Source organism: Leptosomus discolor, chromosome 5 (assembly GCF_034619465.1).
Source record: "Leptosomus discolor isolate bLepDis1 chromosome 5, bLepDis1.hap2, whole genome shotgun sequence".
NCBI lineage: Eukaryota > Metazoa > Chordata > Aves > Leptosomiformes > Leptosomidae > Leptosomus > Leptosomus discolor.
In genome coordinates, this window is record NC_141395.1 from 55,544,358 (window position 1) to 55,554,150 (window position 9,793).

Below are 9,793 nucleotides of genomic sequence, written 5' to 3' on the forward strand. Positions count from 1 at the left end.
TTAGAATTATTTGTGGTTTCAATGAGGTCTTCATTAGCAAACAAAGGGAAAAAAAATCAAGCTATTTTCATCTTTATGCAGCAAGGATGTCTTTTGCTAAACTGCATTTTGAGCTACATTTTTTTTCCAGATCAATTCAATAAGTGAAAACCCAACAGAGAACAGATGCAATATAAGAGCAATAAAGGGAAGTAAAAAAAAATTAAAAATCCTTTGTTCTCCCTGCAGTACATCCGTAAATCTATTAGTGTTATTTTCCTTTCTTCTCTTTTTTGCATCCCAAGCCAGATCTCAAGTTCTCTGAAGCAATCCTTAATCAAGCTCCCCAAAGGCCTACGACTGCATGCAGCAATTTCTCCCCTGCTCTCAGCACAGATGTTTCGAGCACATTCCATTACACCTACATGCCATTACAGCTAATGGCTTATTCTGATGAAGAAAGCTGCTTTCTGCTCAGTGCAGCAAAGGGGAAAATAGCCTCCTGTACAGTTCGTACACTGCAACAATGAAATGTGGGGGCAGGTGGTACAACAGAACTCTCTAATGTTAATTACATACTGTATTACCCCCAAATTTGGCTGGTCATTAATTATGCTAATTTACCTTCCTGGAAATTAGCACCATTCATGTGAACATTTGAGCAGTTTTTAGCAAAATGAACTATGACATAGCAGTTTGTAAACTTAAACCTTTTGAACCATGCAAATACAGGATTGCAGCGGCTGCAAGACACAGTATGGAAGAGGGACCAGGCTGGCAGGCAGGGGACCCCACCAGGAATCCACTCCTCTGTGACCTTGGACAGGTTGCATCTAGCTGTTCTGTGCCTCAGTTTCTGCCATGGAAAATTCTACCTGCCTCACACAGGCCAAATCTCCTCATGTTTGAAGAACAGCGTTCGATTCACAAGCACCTAAATGACAACAACACTTTCTGCTGCAGAACATTATGCATCAGATTACTAGCAAAGCTGGAGATGTCAGATAAACAATCAAAATGTTTTGCTCAGGCAAAGAATATTTATCAGTTTTTAAAGAAACAAGATTACCAGTTAAAATCTTCCTTTGGAATAAGGGGGCAAAATGAAACAGTTAAAGATTTCTGTGCTCTGTAGTGAACCTTAATAGGCTCCATGATCTGCTGGAGAGGATGGCATCGAAAATACAAATCTCTTCTAAATTCTCAAACCTGTCCAGGCAATCTGCAATGGTTTTTTGTACATATTTAGATTACATTAGGTCTCTACAAAGAGCGATATAGTAGCTTCAAGTGTGCCTATAGCTATAGATTGATTTTTTTTTTTTAATTTAACTGTTCATAAAAAATTAATCTCTGTCTTCTTCCAACTAAAACTAAGGTTTTACTATATTGATTATGGGCCTAACAAAGTAAGGTATCAGATTTAGATTCAATTTGTTTTCCTATGAATTAAGTACATTAAATCACTTTTTACTCATGTTGCAATTGATTGAGTTTCAGAGTTAAACAAAATATCTTCTCCATTTCTTCCTCAAGGCTGCTGTTTTCTTCTATCCATCTCCAAGAAGCCATCATCATATTAACATAGATGACAATCTGGCAAGGAGGTGCTGATCAAAGATAAATTTCACACTCGCACTTCGCATTTTCTAATTACACCATCTGTGTCAGACTCTTTCGTGGCAGTTCTGCCCAATCTGTCAAATGCTGCATGCCTATGGGAATGCAGAGGAGCTGAGAAAATCGCCTCCATTTCCCCCACCAGCCGATCCATCACCCCAATCCGAGCTGGGTGGATATATTAGTCTAATTGGTACTGGAATAAAGGTTCCAGACTGCGTATAAGATGAGGTGTTTGGGGGATGCAAGACATGAGATTTACAATTTGAATCATATTACAAGGCTTGCCCCAGCTTGTTTCATAGCAAGCTGAGAGCAAGCCATGCATGCAATATCAGCATGCGGACGAGGAAAAAAAAAAAAGAAACAAATGAGGAATATTTAAAAACAAATCATCAATGAGAAGGTGTCTCCTTTCATTACTCTTGGCTTCTTCCAGATATACTAAATATAAATGATTACCAATAAGTTCAGACGAAATTAATTTATGCTTGTATTAGAACATAAGAAAAATAAACATAAAGCATTATATAACCTGACCTACAAGAGACAGCTACATATATTCTAATCCAGTCCTGATCTATTGAATCCAGCACCTCTATCAAAATAGGCATGTGTTTGTGAAAAGATCCCTTTTCACACTAAAAGGTTATTACTTCCTGTCCATGATGCATGAGATTAAGTAACAGAAGGTGAAAAGTTGCAGCTTTTCTAGTAAGGCTGACATTTAAAATTACCTACTTTATGGGTCAACATTTTTTGAGATAAATCGATTTCACAGTTTTGTACCTGTGTGTAAAAAATTGCAAACTATTAGTGCTGGGTGTCCTGGTTTGGCTGGAACAGAATCACAGCCCAGCCATGCTAGGCAGGTCATTAGCAGTTTCAAGCCAGCCAGAGCAGCTGACCTGATTTAGCTACAGGTGTAGCCCATAACCATGATGTCATGGGCATTATAAAGGGGGGAGGCTTGTTGGAAGGAGGGAACTCCTGTGAGGTTCCTCCTGGGGCTCCCTCTGCTCCTGAGTGCAGCTTTCTTTTTGATTGTGACTGCTGCGTTTGGCTGACTATAACTTTGTATACCTTTGTTGGTGTTATTTCATTAAATCTCTTTTTACTTCAACCTGCAGGTCTGGTCTCCTTTTCTGGATTCCCCTCCCTGGCTGATGAGGGGGTCATTGGGTGATAGATTGATTGTTATCGTTTAGCCACAAGTACCAGTTAAAGGTAGATACTGGGTGCAATCAAATCTGGTGTAGAATCCCTGTGTCCTTATGCAATCACATTTAAAAGTGAGAATGAGTTACACTTTCGGGTGCATGAAGAGTGGTGCGCCTGTTCGCTTTGGGGTCTGCAAGCCCCAAAAGTGAGTGCGAGAAGTGGTGTGATGAAAGGAAAGCTGGTTGTGCAGTAAGGCAGGCAACATGCAGAAATTGTGAACCACATCTGGGAAATATGGTCTTTCATGACATCTTGGTACATTTGTGTAAACGCTATTGATTTTAAACTTCACACTTCTTTTTTCTAGATGAGACACACACCATGGAGACATATCCAAGTTTATCTGACACATCAGTGATGGAGTCTGGGTTTGAACTCAGGTTCCTATCCTTTTTTGGGTGTTGCCTTCAGCATAAAACTGATTCACCTAAGGGTTATTTAATGCTATTATATTTACAATGAGAGAGAGCATAAAAATTTGGACCAAATATTTTTTGGACCAAATTAATTTATTTTTGAATTTGAATTTCTGTAGGACATAAGAAGCAGGGTTCAAGCACATTGTTCCTGTTCCTACCTTTGGTTTATTTGCTACAGAACCAAAGGCATCACTGATGCAAGAACATTGTTGGTTTGCAGCCTCCACAAATTAACGCTACTGGAGTACCATACTTTTAACACCCTTTTCTGTATTCAGAGTGAGCTGGAGAAAGAGCTGTTCAAATATTCATAAAGGATAGAAGACAAATATTTGGCAACTCCCAACATTTCAGTGCTAAATCATTTAGTAAACACAAGCTAACAGCATTAACACAAGATCAGACAAAACTGCCCAGCGCCACTCAGGGCTAGGTCAGCTGAAAGTAACCTTAATGCTGTAAATCAAGCTTTTACTGCCACATATTTGACTGAAATTGTGTCTTTACTTGAACTTTTGAATTTTCCCCTTTCAAAGAAATGTATAAGACAGCCTCAAGGTGGAATATGCCAGAATGACTCCACTTCAGAGGCACAATCAATGAACAGCAATTATCTCAGATATATTTGAGCTTTTTATAGACAGAGACCTTTGTCTGGGTGGGTGCGGGGTAACATAATGTGTCTGTATAGGCTACTTCTCTTTCCCTTGTGCATTTTAATTACACTGACAATTTTTTCCCCCAAATAGATATGAACAGAATTTCAATTACACGTATTCATGAGTGTGCAATGCTCATCCCTGCTTCTGTGAGCCTTGTGTACGGGCTTTGAGGAGGGGGCTAGGAGCTACTGAGAGGCAGGCTGGTGTCTGTGCTGTGGATGGCACAGGAACTGCCGCTGCTCTTGTTAGAGGAGGGGCTGCAGCCTCCACAGACACACTTTGCAAGGGGTTCACAGCTGCATGATGATGTGTTATATGCCTCAAGGTCTCTTCCATGCAGGTCTTCGTGAGGCTGACCTCAGGTGGTAGAGCAGGGTGGGTTTCACTGGGTGCTCACTGTGGGGCCTCATGTATGGGCGCCAGTGGGAAAGTGACTGCTGTGCTGAGGAGCAGCCATTCTCTGTAGATCAACAAGTTTCTTTTTCCTATTATGCAAAAAGCAAAGGACTGTATAGTAGTAGTAGCAGGAAAAACTAAGTGGATACCCTAAAGTATCATGGCCAGAATTCAACCACTATTGCCCTGCATTACAGTAACCCTATTCTTCCATGTATTATCTTGAGCTCCCTGCACAACCCAGGGTGCCCTAATATCGCCCTGTCTTTCCCCAGGGCTGAGCCTATACCATGTGCTGTCACCTGTCCCTGGTACTGAGCACACAGATGTATGGCCAGGCAGAAATGGTATGGGCCGGGCTTGCTCTGCAGCCTTTCCTCTCTGCAGGGCTCCTGTCCAAGTCTTGCTCCTTCACCAGTTTCAGAAAATAGGTGGGGGTTTCTTGCCTTTGAGACAGACATTGCTACCTTGGGTCACACTTGGCCAATAAGTCCAAATTTGTTGGTGATGGGCAGGCAGACAAAGTCAGTGCATCTGTGAAATGATGGGTAAAAAACACCTACAGATACAGAAAATCAGATAAACCTCTTGCTAGAGAACTGCGCGACAGTATTGACATGGTGAGAGTACATCAGAGAAATTGGTAAGAATATAACCATCATAAACAGCACCAGCTAAACACTGCAGGGTGAAGCTGTGCCAGTGCACACACATAAGGAGCAACTGTTTGTGAGGTGGAAGAAACTGTAACCATCTATCGTATGAGAGATATCTCTGCAGCCAAGGACATATTGACATGCCTGGAAAATCCCCCTTTTTTTTCTGCAAGGAAGCCCAGGCACAAACTGTCTGTAGTAGGAACGCCAATGAACCTTCAGGCAAGTCTTTCTAAACTAAACAAACACAAAAGAAGAGACTGCTTGGCTGCTCTTTTTGCCTTTGCAAAGCCTCTACCTGTTTGTTTAAAACGAAATCTGGAGGGAAGGCCCTGGTGTCATCAACACTGATGCTCCATCACTGACACCCTTCCCCAAAGCCACGTGATGGTGGTATATTGGAGGTATCCTGATTTCCTGAAAATACATGATGTTCTTCTCCAGAGAAGGGAAAGCAGATTTATTCCTTCCGTGAACTTGGAACAATCTGCTCACACAAGTGACAGAAAAAGCCATTTCTACTGTTTTCTTTTGCTATCCAGGCTGGAGACTCAGTTGTTCATGTGTTTTCTAAAGCATCACTACCAGTCCTCCTTCTCCCAATCTGCCTAAGGCCAGTGAAGTCCAGGCTTTGCACAGACATCATTAAGGACCTTCTGTGGAGACGATGGAGCTGTGCAGGTTTAAATGAGGCAAATGAGCTTAAAAAGCCTTTGTAGGAGGTGATGATGATAGGTAAGAGGGAGCGAGGACTTGTAATTGGAGAGATCGTTCTACATTTGTAAACCATGTATGATATGAAAATCACTGGTGCAAAAGACTTGGATCTGTGCTGTGCAGCTCTTTCAGGCTCCTTTCAGAGCAGGGCTATGTTTTCATCAGAGACAGTTTGTTAGAGCTCATGTGGCTGCAGCCAGTAAGTGTATGCATCACTGTGGTTGAATAAATAAATATCCACTAAAGGAACCTGGTTCAGAAGAGTAAAATAATTAAGAAACATGGAAAACATTACTGCCCATATTCAATTAACAGCTGAAGTATTGGTAGAAACATGGATCAATCTGGAATGATCTGACTAAAAGCAACAGTTTAGATAACTTGTCTGATAATGGTATGTGCGTATCCCATAAATGCCCAGCAATCCTATATCATTAAGCCTTCAAGGACAAGCCTGATTGATGGCAAAGTACCTGCAGGAAGCAGCTCAGATGGAAAAACTCCAATGTGTGCCAGTAAAGTAATTACCTGGGATGGTAACTAGGCTATGTGGTCAGATAGGAACAGGGCAGATATTGCAGAGCTCTGAACACTGCCCTGGTTCCCTCTGCTGAGAGGCAGCTCCATGCTCTGGCAACTGAGGCAGAGGTGGCTCTTTGCTTGCTCCTCTCCTTATTCTGCTGAGTCTTCAAGGTCACTGTCTCTGTCCCATTTCAGTATATCTGCATTACCTTTATGTGGCAAAGGAATACTGTGTCCATATACATTGACTTTATGCTTGGTGTATCACAGCATAAACTGTTCCAAATACAAGTAAATTCAAGATGCACCAGAAATTTGAAACCAAAGTGATACCATCTCCCATATGCAGAAACACACAAGTTGTTTAACAGTTAACATTCAACAGCAACGAATCTATCCTCCTTATTTATTTTTTTTAAAATCTCTGTCTCCTGTTACCATTCAGCGCAAGGACTAAAAATAAGTATGTCACAATCATGCAACCCAATCCAAGTAATCAAGCACTCCTATTTCAGTAATGCTCTTTATGTATAAATATTTCAAGAATAAAGATCATTTTCGAGCTCTCAAGTGCTGAAATATAATATTTACACTTACAAAAGTAATACTTGGGACAAGAATTCAGTGAACCATTCCCCTCAGCTTCCCAACAAACAGATGCTTTGTTTCTTTGCCCTCATGAGAAGAACTCAGTATATGGGGGTAAAGGTACAGAACTATGAAAGACTGATAAATATTCTTTGTTTTGACAACGTCCAAAGGACACAAGCTGAGCAGCCCTCAGCAACAATCATCTCAGCTCAGTTTAGTTTCCAATTAAGTATATAAAAGCAGGGGAACAAAGACTTATATAAGACTTACTCTGAAATTCTGGAAGATGAGGGTTTTTCCTTTCAGTCTTGCATCTGTCCTTTGACTTGACAGAGTACATCTTGATCAACCCCAAGGGCAGGTTAGAGTTACACCCCAAGTCTGAAAACGGGTTTGGAAATCCAGCAAGGGTCATCTAGAGGCTCCTAGTACCATCGAGGTTGTTTAGGCCAGAGACAAAGAGAGAAGACACCTCTTTTATGGTCTGTTGGCAGAGGTCACCCCTGATTCAGAGGCTTAAAAATTTGGCCTAAGTTACTCTGAGCAAAAGCAGGTCCCTTCCTATTGTGTGCCTCCTTCTACATGCAGAACTTAAAGTGAAATAAAAGGCCCTGCTCTTGATGTAAAACCATTTTACTCATTTCTAATTTGGTTATCTCTTGGTCTTTTCAAACATGGTGGTTTCATTTAAGTCAGTGACAAAAGTCCCATCCTTCTGGTTTCACTGGGTGTGGAATCTGTCCCAAGGAAGACGTCATTATGCTTGTATATGCTGCCCACATGTCTTTGAAACAAATTGTGACGAAAAGCAAAAGCTGACCACATTGAGGATGCTGATTTGGTGTCTTGGATCCATATCTAAAAAACCAGATTTAGCACATAGATTGAACAAACAACTTAACTTAACAACCAGTGATTATCTTTGCTATTATTTACAGCATATGGAATATGCTGATGTGAATATTTTGCTTCAGAAGATTATTTTGCTGAAAGAAGCATTCACATGTTTCTCAGCTACGTTCTTAGTAATGCCAAACCTTAAAATTAGCAAAACAGTTCTAAGCTTTCTTAAGCAAATTTAGACAACCTTGACAATTCTGTCCTGAGCCATTGGATATTCTACAACATTTACAGGTCACAACTGATGTCGAGTAGCTGCCTCTCAAGGCTGACAAGAAAAGCTAAGGCTCCATCCCAGACTTCTCTGGTCCATGGAGTTCCTATATGTGGTGACTTGACCGTAAGTCTGGAATATCTCAAATCATTTAGTGCAGAGAAAGAGGGATGCTTACCTTTTGCTTTCTAGGATGACTTTCATATGCAGAGAGACAACATTGAAAGAGCCAGATATCATGTGCAGAATTAATTGTGAATGTGAAAGAGACGGTGAGTGAGGATAATATTTTGCATTGGCTTTACAAAACTCAAGATCAGTTCAATGCTCCAAGATAATTCAACAATATAGCATGTGGTATAGATGAAGCTCTGCCTCCTTTAAAAGCTACAGCAAAACGCCCATTGTGTTTATGGGACAGGACTGAACCTGGTATTCACATCCACAGATACCTCATGTAAGAACCTCCATATAAGTACAGTTTCAATTTCCATGATACTGTAGATACTGCACACTTTAAGAAAAGTCTAATAATTGCCTGAGTGAACATACAAAGTTAAGCCTGCAATAGTACAGTGCTTGCCACTGAGGTGTATCAACTTATCTTGAGTTAGTCAGAGCAGTACCTAGCAATGTCAATAGCAGTATCTATTCAGTGGCACTAGGAAAAGTAAGTAATTGAAATACAGGGTGTTTTTGCAAATGAATTTTAAGGGAAAAAATGTTGCAGAACATTTTCTCGTACCTGTTTCAACGTTTTCATCTATCAGTGTTCGTCATCGTACTTCTTCACCTTTCATCTTCAGTGGCAAAAATAAAGTGTGGAAAAGAAAAGGTAAAACATAGTACTCTTGAATGTACAATACAAATATGAGTTTACAGTGGTTTATTTTTCTTTTTATTCACCATCTGTATTTCTCAGATTCCCCGTCATTGGCTTGCCTTTTCTTAAGAAATTATGCTACTATGATTTGTTGTTCCACCAAGGGAAAAAAAAATATCTTTCCAACCATGGACCCCATAAATTAATAATGTAAAGAAAAAGGCTGAAGTTCAATGTGAACAGTTGGGTTTTTTTTTTTTTTTTTACAATTTAAGGCACTACAAATGATCAAAAAATCTAGAAAGATGGAAAGGATGATGGTATCTTTTTTCTGTGTCTGAAAGGAAATTATACAGCTACTCCTGATAGTCCATTGGTAACATTTCTGATGCTGATATTTGGCTCTTCACTCCTGTGAGTTGTTTACATTCTCCGTATTGAAGATCCTTAATCCTTCAAGCCAAGGGTTCAAGATAATATTGAATTAAAAGTAACACATTTTTTCATAATAGAAAAGAACATGCAAGGAAGCAGTTGTAATATTTGAAGGAGAGGAGCCATCTGTTTAAGGCCTTGACACTGATAACACGGGGACAAACAAATTCCGTTGAACAGTTAACATGAGCAGTTACTTATGAGCTTAAAAGTTTTGGGGATGGGCCTCTAGAATATGACTGGATTTCACTTCGCTAAAAGCAGCAGAAATCAAAATATTCTAGCAGTGATGTCAAGACAATGACTGTAACACTAAAAGTGTTTGCCATGTTATTCTTGTTATTTTTCCTTGTGACAGATTTTATTAAGACTATTTATTGTTAACACATGGGTTCGTGAGTTATTAATATTGCATATAGATATATATGATTTCTGTCTTATTGCCCAACATAGCTGAGATTTCAGTGCAAAGACAGACTTAGAATTTTAAATATTGAATTCCAGATGTCTTCTCAGTAGACCTTTACTACACAAAGATGCATTATGCATTTACAGTTTACTACCTGGAGAGAAAAGAATTAATATAGGGGTTGCGCATGTCCAGCTTCCATGTCAAGCTCAGCTGAGGAAATCAGTTC